At 47.9% G+C, this 17,222-nt stretch overlaps 1 protein-coding gene across 1 annotated transcript in view; it reads left to right on the top strand.

Moving 5' to 3' along the window:
* The first annotated feature begins 789 nt into the window (after positions 1 to 789).
* LOC120933812 (activated CDC42 kinase 1-like) overlaps positions 790 to 17,222 on the top strand; it is a 44,994-nt gene continuing 28,561 nt past the window's right edge. The window contains exon 1 of the mRNA XM_040347209.1: positions 790 to 997. The gene's annotated coding sequence lies outside the window, so the exon portion shown is untranslated. The remainder of the gene's footprint in view (positions 998 to 17,222) is intronic.

Genomic DNA, 17,222 nt, shown 5'->3' with positions numbered 1-17,222 from the left:
CGCCGATTCACAAACTTAGGCGTGGCCGCCGCAGTCGAATTACGTTGTTTCCGTAAGAGATAGGCCGCCTAAAGTTAGAGCTATGCTCTAGTGGCCTAGCCAATGTTAAGTATGGCCGCCGTTCCCGCCGCGAAATTCGAAATTTTAACGTTGTTTGCGTAAGTCATCCGCGAATCGGGATTTACATTGTTTACGTCCACGTCGAAATCAATAGGCCCGTACGGCGTACTTAGCCGCAATGCGCACTGGGAAATGTAGTCGGCCGACGCATGCGCAGTGTAAAAAAACTTCAAAAACGTGAGGTCAAGCCTCATTACCATGATACACGCCCTTCCTCCAAGTCATTTGAATTAGGCGCCCTTACGCCCGCTCGTTTGAGGCTACGCCGCCATAGATTAGCAGGTAAGTAGATTGAGAATCACTACTAGCCTAGCTAATTTACGGCGGTGTAGCCTAAACAGGCTAGGCTAGGCCGCCCTAAAGTTAGTCCAATCTCTTTAAATCTACCTATTTGTGTTTACAGAGTGGAAACCTGCCTGCATATGTCAATCATGGCGTAAAATGAAGGGAATTCTATCATTGTCATCAATTCAATTTGGTCACTTATGTCGCCGGAAATAAGTGCACCCAAATACTGCAGATGTTTGGTTCTATATTTTTTAGAAAAAAATCTGCCTTAATTGGTTGAATTTACAATTTTCCTGAACTTGAACAGCAGTTCTAATAGACAGCAGTGAAGAATGCTGAATGTAGAGAACTGATTTCCCCCTCCCTCACTGCTCACCCCTCCCTTCCATAAGATGAAGAGCCTTGATAGCTGGCAGCCATATCTCACCTCTCCTACCTGCAGCCTACAACCTTCTTCATACGGCATGCACCTGTTCCTCGGGAGCATAAGTCTCACAAGATTTCCCTGGATGTAGGATGATATGACCTTGAAGGGGCTGAGAAAAAAACAGAAAACCTTCTGTCATCTTTCAGTCTCGTCCTTCTAAAGGTAAGTTGTCATTTACAGTTCTAAGATATGTCTATTATTAGATAAACAGCACTGAACCTTGGGGTGCACCCCTTATAATACTGAACATTGGGGTACACCACTTATAACATTGAAAATTGGGGTACGCTACTAATAACACTGATCCTTGGGGTACACTACTAATAACACCAAACCTTGGGGTACCCCACTATTAACACTAAACCTTGGGGTACCTGACTAATAACATTGATCCTTGGGGTACACCACAAATAACACAGAACTTTTGGGCACACCATTAATAACACTGAACCTTGGGATACCCTACTAATAACACCGAACCTTGGGATACCCTACTAATAACACTGAACCTTGGGGTACCCCACTAATAACACTGAACCTTGGGATTCCCCACTAATAACACTGAACCTTGGGATTCCCCACTAATAACACTGAACCTTGGGATACCCTACTAATAACACCGAACTTTGGGATACCCTACTAATAACACCGAACCTTGGGATACCTTACTAATAACACTGAACCTTGGGGTACCTGACTAATAGCACTGAACCTTGGGGTACCACACTAATAACACTGAACCTTGGGATACCCTACTAATAACACCGAACCTTGGGATACCCTACTAATAACACTGAACCTTGGGATTCCCCACTAATAACACCGAACCTTGGGATACCCTACTAATAACACTGAACCTTGGGATACCCTACTAATAACACCGAACCCTGGGATACCCTACTAATAACACTGAACCTTGGGATACCCTACTAATAACACTGAACCTTGGGGTACCTGACTAATAGCACTGATCCTTGGGGTACCCTACTAATAACACTGAACCTTGGGATACCCTACTAATAACACTGAACCTTGGGGTAACCTACTAATAACACTGATCTTTGGGGTACACTACTAATAACACCAAACCTTGGGGTATCCTACTAAAAACACTAAATCTTGGAGTACCTGACTAATAACACTGAACCTTGGGGTACCTGACTAATAACACTGAACCTTGGGGTACCTGACTAATAGCACTGAACCTTGGGGTAGCCTACTAATAACACGGAACCTTGGGATACCCTACTAATAACACTGAACCTTGGGATACCCTACTAATAACACTGAACCTTGGGGTACCTGACTAATGGCACTGAACCTTGGGGTACCTGACTAATGGCACTGAACCTTGGGGTACCCTAATAATAACACTGAACCTTGGGATACCCTACTAATAACACTGATCTTTGGGTACACTACTAATAACACCAAACCTTGGGGTATCCTACTAATAACACCGAACCTTGGGATACCTTACTAATAACACTGAACCTTGGGGTACCTGACTAATAACACTGATCTTTGGGGTACACTACTAATAACACCAAACCTTGGGGTATCCTACTAATAACATCTAAATCTTGGAGTACCTGACTAATAACACTGAACCTTGGGGTATTCTACTAATAACACTGAACCTTGGGGTTCCCCACTAATAACACTGAACCTTGGGGTACCCTACTAATAACACTGATCCTTGGGGTTTCCCACTAATAATACTGATCCTTAAGGGGCCTCATTAATAACATTGATCCTTGGGGCACCCCACTAATAACACTGATCCTTGGGGTACCTGACTAATAACACTGAACCTTGGGGTACACCACTGATATCACTGAACCTTGGGGGTACAATACTAATAACACTGAGCCTTGGGGTACACCACTAATAACACTGAACCTTGGGGTACATCACTAATAACACTGACCCTTGGGATACCCCTCTAATAACACTGACCCTTGGGGTACCCTACTAATCACACTGATCCTTGGGATACCCCACTAATAACACTGAACCTTGGGGTTCCCCACTAATACTGATCCTTAAGGGGCCTCATTAATAACATTGATCCTTGGGGTACCTGACTAATAACACTGAACCTTGGGGTACACCACTGATATCACTGAACCTTGGGGTACACCACTGATATCACTGAACCTTGGGATTCCCCACTAATAACACTGAACCTTGGGGTACCCTACTAATCACACTGAACCTCGGGGTACATCACTAATAAAACTAAACCTTGGGGTACACCACTAATAACACTGACCCTTGGGGTACACCACCAATAACATTGAACCTTACCCTAAGGATCAAGGTGGTCTGGCTGTCCCACAAACGTACTTTTTTGCTGCACAATTCCAGCTCTTTACAGTCTACAGCTATACACTATAGAAGACTCTTCCATAGACTTGTTGATCTGTCCATCTATCTACAGGTGGGGGGGGGGGGGGGCGCCGGAGAGCCTTGGAAACAGCTGGAAAGGCCCGAGGACAGCTCGGCTGACCTCAACAAACCTCGGAAAGGCCTATTTCCGAGTCTTTCCGAACGGCGCCAATCGGCTTAGATCGGCTCCGCTCGACTCCGGCGCCCCCCCCATATGCAGTACTGCACACTGCTTTGGCCTGAATCCTGCTCGTGTTGTGAAACAACACTCGCAAACCGAGTTAGGATTTTTCAAAATTCAGCGCTCGTATTTTGCAAAACGCTTGTTAACCGCGTTACTCGCAATCCGAGGTTCCACTGTATTGGACTCCAGTACAGCTTCGCGAGTGGGGTAGATGAGAATCCCCCATATGCCCTACATGTTGGATTCATTCGGGGGATATTATCCATATGCTATGGAAATACCCCTAAATAAGTGAGATATTGGAATCGTAGGAATAGTATCCATCATTAACCAAGTTTATCAAGTTTCAACTGAGCAATGGATCCACTGAGGAAGTCTTAATGATGAGTTAGAATCCCCACCCCCCCTTCTGCTCTTATTCGGCTTTTATACCTAGCGAGAAATAGTGAAGTACTGGCTCTCAGCACGATCTCCAACGAGCACACGGTGGATCCAAACAGTTAATACCATACTTGTTTGTGAAAGAAACACGTACTATCACAGGAATTCACCAAAGAAATTTACGAGTATCTGGCATTGTTGGCTAAACATACCGGGGGGGGGGGGCACCTCCACAGCTTGTTCTTGATAGATTGTTACAGACATGGTTACACTATATTGTCAAAAGTCTTAGGACGTCTGCCTTTACACGCACACATGAACTTTAATGGCATCCCAGTCTTAGTCCGTAGGGTTCAATATTGAGTTGGCCCCGCCCTTTTGCAGCTATAACAGCTTCAACTCTTCTGGGAAGACTGTCCACAAGGTTTAGGAGTGTGTCTATGGGAAGGTCTGTCCACAAGGTTTAGGAGTGTGTCTATGGGAAGGTCTATCCACAAGGTTTATTGGTGTGTCTATGGGAAGGTCTGTCCACAAGGTTTAGGGGTGTGTCTATGGGAAGGTCTGTCCACAAGGTTTAGGGGTGTGTCTATGGGAAGGTCTGTCCACAAGGTTTTGGGGTGTGTCTATGGGAAGGTCTGTCCACAATGTTTAGGGGTGTGTCTATGGGAAGGTTTGTCCACAAGGTTTAGGGGTGTGTCTATGGGAAGGCCATCCACAAGGTTTAGGGGTGTGTCTATGGGAAGGTCTGTCCACAAGGTTTAGGGGTGTGTCTATGGGAAGGTCTGTCCACAATGTTTAGGGGTGTGTCTATGGGAAGGTTTGTCCACAAGGTTTAGGGGTGTGTCTATGGGAAGGTCTGTCCACGAGGTTTAGGAGGGTGTCTATGGGAATGTTTGACCTTTCTTCCAGAAGAGCATTTGTGAGGTTGGGCACTGATGTGAATAAGAAGGCCTGGCTCTCTGCTCTAATTCATCCCAAATGTGTTCTTTTGGGTTGAAGTGCAGCCCAGTCAAGTTCCTTCACCCGAAACTCACTCATCCATGTCTTTATGGACCTTGCTTTGTGCACTGGTCCAAATCATTTGGTGGTGGAGGGGGGATTATGGTGTGGGGGGAGGGGGGATCATGGTGTGGGGTTGTTTTTCAGGGGTTGGGTTGGCCCCTTAGTTCCAGTGAAGGGAACTCTTAAGGCGTCAGCATACCAAGACATTTTGGACAATTTCATGCTCCCAACTTTGTGGGAACAGTTTGGGGGACGGCCCCTTCCTGTTCCAACATGACTGCCCACCACAGCACAAAGCAAGGTCCATAAAGATTAAGGGATATTGCCTAAAAAAAACAATAGAATATATAAAAATAGGAACCATCATCCTGTAGTTAGATAGTGAGGGGGGAAAGGGGATTTTCAAGGGCTACTCCAATTGGTTGCCCAAGACGTTAATGATTTTAGGGACTATCTCGGTCCCCAAGCATTAAACAAGGTAATTATATAAAAATTACACAAGAAACAGATATTACAGCAATAACAATTGTAATTGTTTGCAAAAATTCCACATTAAGTTGTCACTTAAAAACATAGAAGCCCCACAGGTATGTAGAGGCGTAGTGATGTAGGTACAGACGTAGGCCTCAACAAGTTTCGCGGCCAATGGCGCTTCTTCAGGAGGAGTCAACCCAAAACATCTATAGAATGATACAATTGAATGAATGGTTATTGAATAAAAGTTGCTTGATTAAACCAAAAAAATAAAAATAACGCTGAACCTTTGGGAACACCATTAACCACTTTAATACCGCACATAGACATATGGGCCCAGATTCACAAAGACTTACGACGGCGTATCTCCAGATACGCCGTAGTAAGTCCGAATGGCCGCCGTCGTATCAATGCGCCTGATTCATAGAATCAGTTACGCATAGATTTGGCCAAGATACGAGTGGCGTAAGTCTCCTACGCCGTCGTATCTTAGGGTGCATATTTACGCTGGCCGATAGGTGGTGCTTCCGTTGATTTCCGCGTCGAATATGTAAATGAGCAAGATACGCTGATTCACGAACGTATGTGCGCCCGTCGCATTTAGTTACGCCGTTTACATAAGACATACGCCGGCGTAAAGATAAATCAGGTCTCTAGGTGGCGCAGCCCATGCAAAGTATGGACGTCGGAACAAGCGTATCTTTTTACGTCGTTTGCGTAAGTCGTACGTGAATAGGGCTGTGCGTAAGTTACGTTCACGTCGTAGGCAGTGTTCGACGTATCTTAGGCATTCTATCCGACGCATGCGCACTGGGATACGTCCACGGACAGCGCATGCGCCGTTCGTTCAAAACGTCAATCATGTCGGGTCACGATTCATTTGCATAAAACACGCCCACCTCTTCACAATTTGAATTAGGTGCGCTTACGCCAGCACATTTATGCTACGCCGCCGTAACTTAGGACGCAAGTGCTTTGTGAAAACAGCACTTGCCTCTCTAAGTTGCGGCAGCGTAGCGTAAATACGATACGCTACGCCCGCCCACACTTGCGCCGCCCTACGTGAATCTAGGCCTTGACGTCCACAGAGAGGATTTCCCATCCCGGGTGGACGTCATATGACGTCATCTGAATGATGGGAGCAGCTAGAGGCATCATTCAGATATCATTGTGTTTCGGCGGCGATCCTGCGCACCATAAGAACGATCATAGCAGCGGTTCCACCGCTTGATCGTTCTTATAGACGGCAGGAGGGGACATCCCCCCCTCCCGCCGCCATCCGGTGCTTCTCCGGGCTCTCCCGTGCCATCGGGGGCCCGGAGAAAGAATCGCCCTGCGCCGGATAGGAAGCATAGAGATGACTAGTGACCAGATGGTCACCAGTCATCTCTATGACCGTCGGAGGCCCGGGCGCGATGTGATGACATCACGCTCTGGGTACCGGAATATAAACAAAGCCGCAATTGCGGCTAGTAAGCATGAGATCGGGAATTTTTTTTCACAATCTTATGCTTTCCAGCCTGGAGGAGAGATGTGGGGAAGGTCATATTGACCCCGCCTCATCTCTCCATAAAGAGGACCTGTCACACACCCTTCCTATTACAAGGGATGTTTACATTCCTTGTAATAGGAATAAAAGTGATCAAAAAAAATGTAAAAAAAGTGTAAAAAATAAATAAATAAAGTAAAAAAAAAAAAATCAAATTTTAAAATGCCCCTGTCCCCGGTAGCTCGCGCTCAGAAGCGAACGCACACGTAAGTCCCGCCCACGTATGTAAACGTTGTTCAAACCACACATGTGAGGTATCGCCGTGGTCATTAGAGCGTGTGCAACAATTCTAGCACTGGATCTCCTCTGTAACTCTAAACTGGTAACCTGTAAATTTTTTCAAAGTGTCGCCTATGGAGAGTTTTAAGTAACGAAGTTTGGCGCCATTCCATGAGGGTGCACAATTTTAAAGCGTGATAATATTAGGTATCTATTTACTCGGCGTAACGTCATCTTTCATATTTTTCAAAAAAATTGGGCTAACTACTTTTTTGTTATTTTTTTAATGAATGAAACCATTTTTTTTCCCAAAAAAAGGCATTTGAAAAATGATTGCGCAAATACCGTGCAATGACCGCCATTTTATTCCCTAGGGTGTCTGCTAAAAAAAATCTATAATGTTTGGGGGTTCTGAGGAATTTTCTAGCAAAATAATGATGATTTTTACATGTAGGAGAGAAGTGCCAGAATAGGCCCGGTATGGATGTGGGTATAAAAGCCCGGTATTGAAGGGGTTAATAACATAACCTTGGGGTACACCAATAATAACACTGATCCTTGGGGTACACCAGTAATAACACAACCTTGGGGTACACCAGTAATAACACTGAACCTTGGGGTACACCAGTAATAACACTGAACCTTGGGGTACACCACTAATAACACTGAACCTTGGGGTACACCACTGATAACACTGAACCTTGGGGTACACCACTGATAACACTGAACCTTGGGGTACACCAGTAATAACACAACCTTGGGGTACACCACTAATAACACTGAACCTTGGGGTACACCAGTAATAACACAACCTTGGGGTACACCAGTAATAACACAACCTTGGGGTACACCAGTAATAACACTGAACCTTGGGGTACACCAGTAATAACACTGAACCTTGAGGTACACCAGTAATAACACTGAACCTTGGGGTACACCAGTAATAACACTGAACCTTGGGGTACACCAGTAATAACACTGAACCTTGGGGTACACCAGTAATAACACTGAACCTTGGGGCACACCAGTAATAACACTGAACCTTGGGGTACACCACTAATAACACTGAACCTTGGGGTACACCACTGATAACACTGAACCTTGGGGTACACCACTGATAACACTGAACCTTGGGGTACACCAGTAATAACACAACCTTGGGGTACACCACTAATAACACTGAACCTTGGGGTACACCAGTAATAACACAACCTTGGGGTACACCAGTAATAACACAACCTTGGGGTACACCAGTAATAACACTGAACCTTGGGGTACACCAGTAATAACACTGAACCTTGAGGTACACCAGTAATAACACTGAACCTTGGGGTACACCAGTAATAACACTGAACCTTGGGGTACACCAGTAATAACACTGAACCTTGGGGTACACCAGTAATAACACTGAACCTTGGGGCACACCAGTAATAACACTGAACCTTGGGGTACACCACTAATAACACTGAACCTTGGGGTACACCACTAATAACACTGAACCTTGGGGTACACCACTAATAACACTGAACCTTGGGGTACACCACTAATAACACTGAACCTTGGGGTACACCACTGATAACACTGAACCTTGGGGTACACCACTAATAACACTGAACCTTGGGGTACACCAGTAATAACACAACCTTGGGGTACACCAGTAATAACACTGAACCTTGGGGTACACCAGTAATAACACTGAACCTTGGGGTACACCACTAATAACACTGAACCTTGGGGTACACCAGTAATAACACAACCTTGGGGTACACCAGTAATAACACAACCTTGGGGTACACCAGTAATAACACTGAACCTTGGGGTACACCAGTAATAACACTGAACCTTGAGGTACACCGGTAATAAGACCAAACCTTATTTTTTCTGTGGACTGAGAGAACTCTACAGGTTAATGTCTATTATTATACGGGGAGTGGAAACCACACACAGCCAATAAGGCTCCATGCACACAGAAGATAAAAGAAGCTATAAAAAAAACGACAGTAGCTTCGCCTTTCAACGTTTTTAGCATTTTGCAATAGCTTTTATTAGTGTTTTTCAGTGTAGCGTTTTTTAGCTTTTTTTTTCAGCGTTTTCCAGCGTTTTTTTTTGCGTTTTTCTGCGTTTTGCGTTTTTTTTTGTGTTTTTTTTTCACGCCGAAAAACAGCACTTTGAATGCAAATTTTGGGCGTTCAGTAAAAAGCCAATAAACTCCAAAGCTCATTAACACTAAAAAACGATCATGTGTGCATGGGCACAGAGGCTAACATAGAGTTTGGTTTATGGGCTTTAAAAAAAAAGAAAAAAAAACAATAAACACAGTTTATCAGCTTCTGTGTGCATGGAGCCTAAAGTGAATTATATACAGAAAAGTGGGAACCCAACTGAAAGCTTCCAATGAAGCCAAATTATTAGCCGTAACCTTTCCCAAACATCAACAGAGCCAACACGCTATTTCTAGTTATACCCCAACCCTGAGTCATGGGCCCTGCAGTCCAGCGAAGGGCGCCAGTCTTCCTGTCCTCTACCTTCTGGTACATTCTCTGGTCTATGGGCCAGATCCTTTAAAAGAGATACGCAGGCGGATCTACTGATACGCCGTCGTATCCCTGTTTCTATCTTTGGAACTGATCCACAGAATCAGTTTCTCATAGATAGGCAGAAGGGCCAGATTCACAAAGAGATACGACGGTGTATCTCCAGATACACCATCGTATCTCTGACTTACACTGGTCCTATCTATGCGTCTGATTCATTGAATCACATACGCATAGATAGGGCTAAGATCTGACAGTGTTACAATGTGTTACACTGTCGGATCTTATTTTCGATTTAACAATGGCGCCGGGGGGCGTTCCCGCTGATTTACCTTGAATAATATGTAAATCAGCGAGATACGCAAATTCACGAACGTACGCGGACCCGACGCAGTCTTCTTACGACGTTTCCGTAGCGGCTTTCCCGTCGTATACTTACCCCTGCTTTTATCAGGCGCAGCCAATGTTAAGTATAGCCGGCGTTCCCGCGTCGAATTTGAATTTTCTAACGTCGTTTGCGTACGCCGATTCACAAACACGCGCGTCGCAAGTCACGCTCACGTCGAAACCACTGACGTCCTAGTGACGTCAGTGGGAGCAATGCACGCCGGGAAATTCCCCGGACGGCGCATGCGCATTTAAATCGGCGCGGGAACGCGCCTGATTTAAATAGTACACTCCCCCTAGCCGCAGAATTTGAATTCCGCCGGGGGTTTTACGATCCGCCGCCGCAAGTTTGGAGGTAAGTGGTTTGTGAATTAGCCACTTGCCTCTCAAACTTGCGGGAGCGGATCTTAAATCACGTAGATCGAGCGGATCTATAGATCCGCTGATCTACGTGAATCTGGCCCAAGATCCGACATGTGTAAGGGACTTACACTGCCGGATCTTAGGATGCAGTACCGCATCCGCCGATGGGGGGCATTTCGTGTCGAAATGCCGCCTAGGGTATGCAAATTAGCACTTACGGAGATCCACGAAGCTTTTCAGCTTCGTTTTTTCTCCGTAAGTATTAGTTTGCAATCGTAAAATTAGGGCTGCTTTTACAAAGTGTAAAGTTAGTACACCTTGTAAAAGCAGACCCTTCTTTCCAGCGACGCTGTCTTTTTTTTTTTTTTTTTTTTTTTTTTTTTTTCGCCGCAACTCTTTTTCTTTCCCGACGCAACTTTTTTGACCCGGCGCGATTCACGAAGCTCGGCGTAACGTAATTTCGCGCTATGCACGTCGGGAAAATGACGTCACGAGCATGCGCAGTACGTCCGGCGCGGGAGCGTGCCTAATTTAAATGGGACTCGCCCCATTTGAATTGGGAACGCCTTCCGCCGGCCGGATTTAAGTTACACAGCCGAAAATTTCTAGGTAAGTGCTTTGTGGATCGGGCACTTAGGTAGAAATTTTCAGCCAGTGTAACTTAAATGGGAATATTTAAGTTACGGCGGCTGGCTGTGGATCTGGCCCTATGTGTCATATATATATATATATCTTTAAAGAATAGCTCATGGTACATAGGGCCCCTAGGCTGGGGTGGAGGTCAGTGTAATGACATTTCATTACTAAGCTGCAAAGTTTAGGTCTCGGCTTACAGACAAAATCTGCTTTCTTGGTTTTGGATGGCATAGGGAGGGGTTAGAACATGTGTCTAGGCTTTATTAATGTTTTCTCTCCGTGTTCTGTTGATAACCTGTGTGTCAGGTTGTGACAAGATGCCACTGATAGGGCTGGGCCGACCCAGAGGCAGAAGAGGCAACAGCCTTGGGGGGCTAAGGTGTGGAGGGTTTTCACTTTTCTGACTGTTTGGCTCTTCATTTATAATCATTGGGGCCCCAAAGTATATATGATGGCTGTCCCTGCACTTTATCAAACACTCTGTATAAGCAGAGTGCAGAGGATAGTCATGACATGGACATCGCAGTTCCTTCGATGGCACTGGGAGATCCAATCACTGGTGGCATGGGAAAAGCTGACCTCTGATGACATTGGGAGAGCTGACCTCTGATGAGGCAAGAAGAGCCAATCTCTGATGATCGGCAGGACAGCTGATCTCTGATGAAGCCAGGAGAGCCAATCTCTGATGGTCGGCAGGACAGCTGATCTCTGATGAAGCCAGGAGAGCCAATCGCTGATGGCAGCAGGAGAGCTGACCTCTGATGACATCGGGAGAGCTGACCTCTGATGACATCGGGAGAGGTGACCTCTGATGACATCGGGAGAGGTGACCTCTGATGACATCGGGAGAGCTGACCTCTGATGACATCGGGAGAGCTGACCTCTGATGACATCAGGAGAGCTGACCTCTGATGACATCGGGAGAGCTGACCTCTGATGACATCGGGAGAGCTGACCTCTGATGACATCGGGAGAGCTGACCTCTGATGACATCGGGAGAGCTGACCTCTGATGACATCGGGAGAGCTGATCTCTGATGACATCGGGAGAGCTGACCTCTGATGACATTGGGAGAGCTGACCTCTGATGACATTGGGAGAACTAACCTCTGATGACATTGGGAGAGCTGACCTCTGATGACATTGGGAGAGCTGACCTCTGATGACATTGGGAGAGCTGACCTCTGATGACATCGGGAGAACTAACCTCTGATGACATTGGGAGAGCTGACCTCTGATGACATTGGGAGAGCTGACCTCTGATGACATCGGGAGAACTAACCTCTGATGACATTGGGAGAGCTGACCTCTGATGACATCGGGAGAGCTGACCTCTGATGACATCGGGAGAACTAACCTCTGATGACATTGGGAGAGCTGACCTCTGATGACATCGGGAGAGCTGACTTCTGATGACATCAGGAGAGAAGACCTTTGAGGAGACAAAGAGAGGTGATCTCTAATAAAGCCAGGCAAGCTAATCTCTGATAGTGGCAGGAAAGCTAAACCCTGATGAAGTTGTGAGAGCTGATCTCTGATGAAGGCAGGAGAGTCAATCGCTAATGGCGGCAGGAGAACATAAACCTCAGGAAAGATTGTAAAATTACAGTATGAAGTGGGATTTGCACCCACTTTAGGTATAATGTATATTGTGACAGATCGGTACATCTAGCATATAAATTGACTGGTATTGACTGATGGGAATGGAAACGGTCACCAGTCCTTGTAAAATTTGAGCAGTGTAAGCTAAGAGGCACAGTTAATCCAGGGAACCTGAGGCACCAGAGAGGCACCAGAGAGTAAAGAGAAACAAGCAGGATGAAGGTAAGTAAGGGAATGGGGAAGAGGGAAGGAGGTCCACTTCCCTTACTGGTTTGGGGCTGCACCCAGTACACCTATGAAAACCAAAAATTCAAAGCCAAAACCTGGCGGTAAAAAATTAATCGCCCATAGTTGCCAAACTTTGAAAAGAGGAACTGTCAAAGAATGTAGTGTGGATGGTGGAGGAGAGCTGTCAAAGAATGTAGTGTGGATGGCGGAGGAGAGCTGTCGGAGAGTGTAGTGTGAATGGTGGAGGAGAGCTGTCGGAGAGTGTAGTGTGGATGGAGGCGGAGAGCTGTCAGAGAGTGTAGTGTGGATGGTGGAGGAGAGCTGTCGGAGAGTGTAGTGTGGATGGAGGCGGAGAGCTGTCGGAGAGTGTAGTGTGGATGGTGGGAGGAGAGCTGTCGGAGAGTGTAGAGTGGATGGTGGAGGAGAGCTGTCGGAGAGTGTAGTGTGGATGGTGGAGGAGAGCTGTCGGAGAGTGTAGTGTGGATGGTGGGAGGAGAGCTGTCGGAGAGTGTAGTGTGGATGGTGGAGGAGAGCTGTCGGAGATTGTAGTGTGGATGGTGGAGGAGAGCTGCCGGAGAGTGTAGTGTGGATGGTGGAGGAGAGCTGTCGGAGAGTGTAGTGTGGATGGTGGGGGAGAGCTGTCGGAGAGTGTAGTGTGGATGGTGGAGGAGAGCTATCAGAGAGTGTAGTGTGAATGGTGGAGGAGAGCTGTTGGAGAGTGTAGTGTGAATGGTGGAGGAGAGCTATCAGAGAGTGTAGTGTGGATGGTAGAGGAGAGCTGTCGGAGAGTGTAGTGTGAATGGTGGAGGAGAGCTGTCGGAGAGTGTAGTGTGGATGGTGGAGGAGAGCTGTCGGAGACTGTAGTGTGAATGGTGGAGGAGAGTTATCAGAGAGTGTAGTGTGAATGGTGGAGGAGAGCTGTCGGAGAGTGTAGTGTGGATGGTGGAGGAGAGTTATCAGAGAGTGTAGTGTGAATGGTGGAGGAGAGCTGTCGGAGAGTGTAGTGTGAATGGTGGAGGAGAGCTGTCGGAGAGTGTAGTGTGGATGGTGGAGAAGAGCTGTCGGAGACTGTAGTGTGAATGGTGGAGGAGAGTTATCAGAGAGTGTAGTGTGAATGGTGGAGATGAGCTGTCGGAGAATGTAGTGTGGATGGAGGAGGAGAGCTGTCGGAGAGTGTAGTGTGGATGGTGGAGGAGAGCTGTCGGAGAGTGTAGTGTGGATGGAGGCGGAGAGCTGTCGGAGAGTGTAGTGTGGATGGTGGAGGAGAGCTGTCAGAGAGTGTAGTGTGGATGGAGGAGGAGAGCTGTTGGAGACTGTAGTGTGGATGGTAGAGAAGAGCTGTCGGAGAGTGTAGTGTGGATTGTGGTGGAGACCAGTCGGGGAGTGTAGTGTGGATGGTGTAGGAGAGCTGTCGGAGAGTGTAGTGTGGATGGTGGAGGAGAGCTGTCGGAGAGTGTAGTGTGGATGGTGGAGGAGATCTGTCGGAGAGTGTAGTGTGAATGGTGGAGGAGAGCTGTCGGAGAGTGTAGTGTGGATGGTGGTGGAGACCAGTCGGGGAGTGTAGTGTGGATGGTGGAGGAGAGCTGTCGGAGACTGTAGTGTGAATGGTGGAGGAGAGCTGTTGGAGAGTGTAGTGTGGATGGTGGAGGGGAGCTGTCGGAGATTGTAGTGTGAATGGTGGAGGAGAGCTGTCAGAGACTGTAGTGTGGATGGTGGAGAGCTGTCGGAGAGTGTAGTGTGGATGGTGGAGGAGAGCTGTCGGAGAGTGTAGTGTGGATGGTGGAGGAGAGCTGTCAGAGAGTGTAGTGTGGATGGTGGAGGAGAGCTGTCGGAGAGTGTAGTGTGGATGGAGGCGGAGAGCTGTCGGAGAGTGTAGTGTGGATGGTGGGAGGAGAGCTGTCGGAGAGTGTAGAGTGGATGGTGGAGGAGAGCTGTCAGAGAGTGTAGTGTGGATGGTGGAGGAGAGCTGTCGGAGAATGTAGTGTGGATGGTGGAGGAGAGCTATCAGAGAGTGTAGTGTGGAAGGATGAGGAGAGCTTTTGGGAGATAGTAGTGTGGATGGTGGAGGAGAGCTGTCAGAGAGTGTAGTGTGAATGGTGGAGGAGAGCTATCAGAGAGCGTAGTGTGGAAGGAGGAGGAGAGCTGCCGGAGAGTGTAGTGTGGATGGTGGAGGAGAGCTGTTAAAAAATGTAGTGTGGATGGTGGAGGAGAGCTGTCGGAGAGTGTAGTGTGAATGGTGGAGGAGAGCTGTCGGAGAATGTAGTGTGGATGGTGGAGGAGAGCTGTCGCAGACTGTAGTGTGAATGGTGGAGGAGAGCTGTCAGAGACTGTAGTGTGGATGGTGGAGGAGAGCTGTCGGAGAGTGTAGTGTGAATGGTGGAGGAGAGCTGTCGGAGAGTGTAGTGTGAATGGTGGAGGAGAGCTGCCGGAGAGTGTAGTGTGGATGGTGGAGGAGAGCTGTTAAAAAATGTAGTGTGGATGGTGGAGGAGAGCTGTTAAAGAATGCAGTGTGAATGGTTGAGGAGATCTGTCAAAGAATGCAGTGTGAATGGTGGAGGAGAGCTGTCAGAGATTGTAGTGTGGATGGTGGAGGAGAGCTGTCAGAGATTGTAGTGTGGATGGTGGAGGAGAGCTGTCAGAGATTGTAGTGTGGATCGTGGAGGAGAGCTGTCAAAGAATGCAGTGTGAATAGTGGAGGAGAGCTATCAGAGAGTGTAGTGTGGATGGTGGAGGAGAGCTGTCGGAGAGTGTAGTGTGGATGGTGGAGGAGAGCTGTCGGAGAGTGTAGTGTGGATGGTGGAGGAGAGCTGTCGGAGAGTGTAGTGTGGATGGTGGAGGAGAGCTGTCGGAGAGTGTAGTGTGGATGGAGGAGGAGAGCTGTCAGAGACTGTAGTGTGGATGGTGGAGGAGAGCTGTCGGAGAGTGTAGTGTGAATGGTGGAGGAGAGCTGTCAGAGACTGTAGTGTGGATGGTGGAGGAGAGCTGTCGCAGACTGTAGTGTGAATGGTGGAGGAGAGCTGTCAGAGACTGTAGTGTGGATGGTGGAGGAGAGCTGTCGGAGAGTGTAGTGTGAATGGTGGAGGAGAGCTGTCGGAGAATGTAGTGTGGATGGTGGAGGAGAGCTGTCGCAGACTGTAGTGTGAATGGTGGAGGAGAGCTGTCAGAGACTGTAGTGTTGATGGTGGAGGAGAGCTGTCGGAGAGTGTAGTGTGGATGGTGGTGGAGACCAGTCGGGGAGTGTAGTGTGGATGGTGTAGGAGAGCTGTCGGAGAGTGTAGTGTGGATGGTGGAGGAGAGCTGTCGGAGAGTGTAGTGTGGATGGTGGAGGAGATCTGTCGGAGAGTGTAGTGTGAATGGTGGAGGAGAGCTGTCGGAGAGTGTAGTGTGGATGGTGGTGGAGACCAGTCGGGGAGTGTAGTGTGGATGGTGGAGGAGAGCTGTCGGAGACTGTAGTGTGAATGGTGGAGGAGAGCTGTTGGAGAGTGTAGTGTTGATGGTGGAGGGGAGCTGTCGGAGATTGTAGTGTGAATGGTGGAGGAGAGCTGTCAGAGACTGTAGTGTGGATGGTGGAGAGCTGTCGGAGAGTGTAGTGTGGATGGTGGAGGAGAGCTGTCGGAGAGTGTAGTGTGGATGGTGGAGGAGAGCTGTCAGAGAGTGTAGTGTGGATGGTGGAGGAGAGCTGTCGGAGAGTGTAGTGTGGATGGAGGCGGAGAGCTGTCGGAGAGTGTAGTGTGGATGGTGGGAGGAGAGCTGTCGGAGAGTGTAGAGTGGATGGTGGAGGAGAGCTGTCAGAGAGTGTAGTGTGGATGGTGGAGGAGAGCTGTCGGAGAATGTAGTGTGGATGGTGGAGGAGAGCTATCAGAGAGTGTAGTGTGGAAGGATGAGGAGAGCTTTTGGGAGATAGTAGTGTGGATGGTGGAGGAGAGCTGTCAGAGAGTGTAGTGTGAATGGTGGAGGAGAGCTATCAGAGAGCGTAGTGTGGAAGGAGGAGGAGAGCTGCCGGAGAGTGTAGTGTGGATGGTGGAGGAGAGCTGTCGGAGAGTGTAGTGTGAATGGTGGAGGAGAGCTGTCGGAGAATGTAGTGTGGATGGTGGAGGAGAGCTGTCGCAGACTGTAGTGTGAATGGTGGAGGAGAGCTGTCAGAGACTGTAGTGTGGATGGTGGAGGAGAGCTGTCGGAGAGTGTAGTGTGAATGGTGGAGGAGAGCTGTCGGAGAGTGTAGTGTGAATGGTGGAGGAGAGCTGCCGGAGAGTGTAGTGTGGATGGTGGAGGAGAGCTGTTAAAAAATGTAGTGTGGATGGTGGAGGAGAGCTGTCAGAGATTGTAGTGTGGATGGTGGAGGAGAGCTGTCAGAGATTGTAGTGTGGATGGTGGAGGAGAGCTGTCAGAGATTGTAGTGTGGATCGTGGAGGAGAGCTGTCAAAGAATGCAGTGTGAA

Source organism: Rana temporaria, chromosome 3 (assembly GCF_905171775.1).
Source record: "Rana temporaria chromosome 3, aRanTem1.1, whole genome shotgun sequence".
Lineage (NCBI taxonomy): Eukaryota > Metazoa > Chordata > Amphibia > Anura > Ranidae > Rana > Rana temporaria.
Note: the sequence above shows the minus strand (reverse complement) of the source record. Positions and strands in the feature narration are given on the sequence as shown.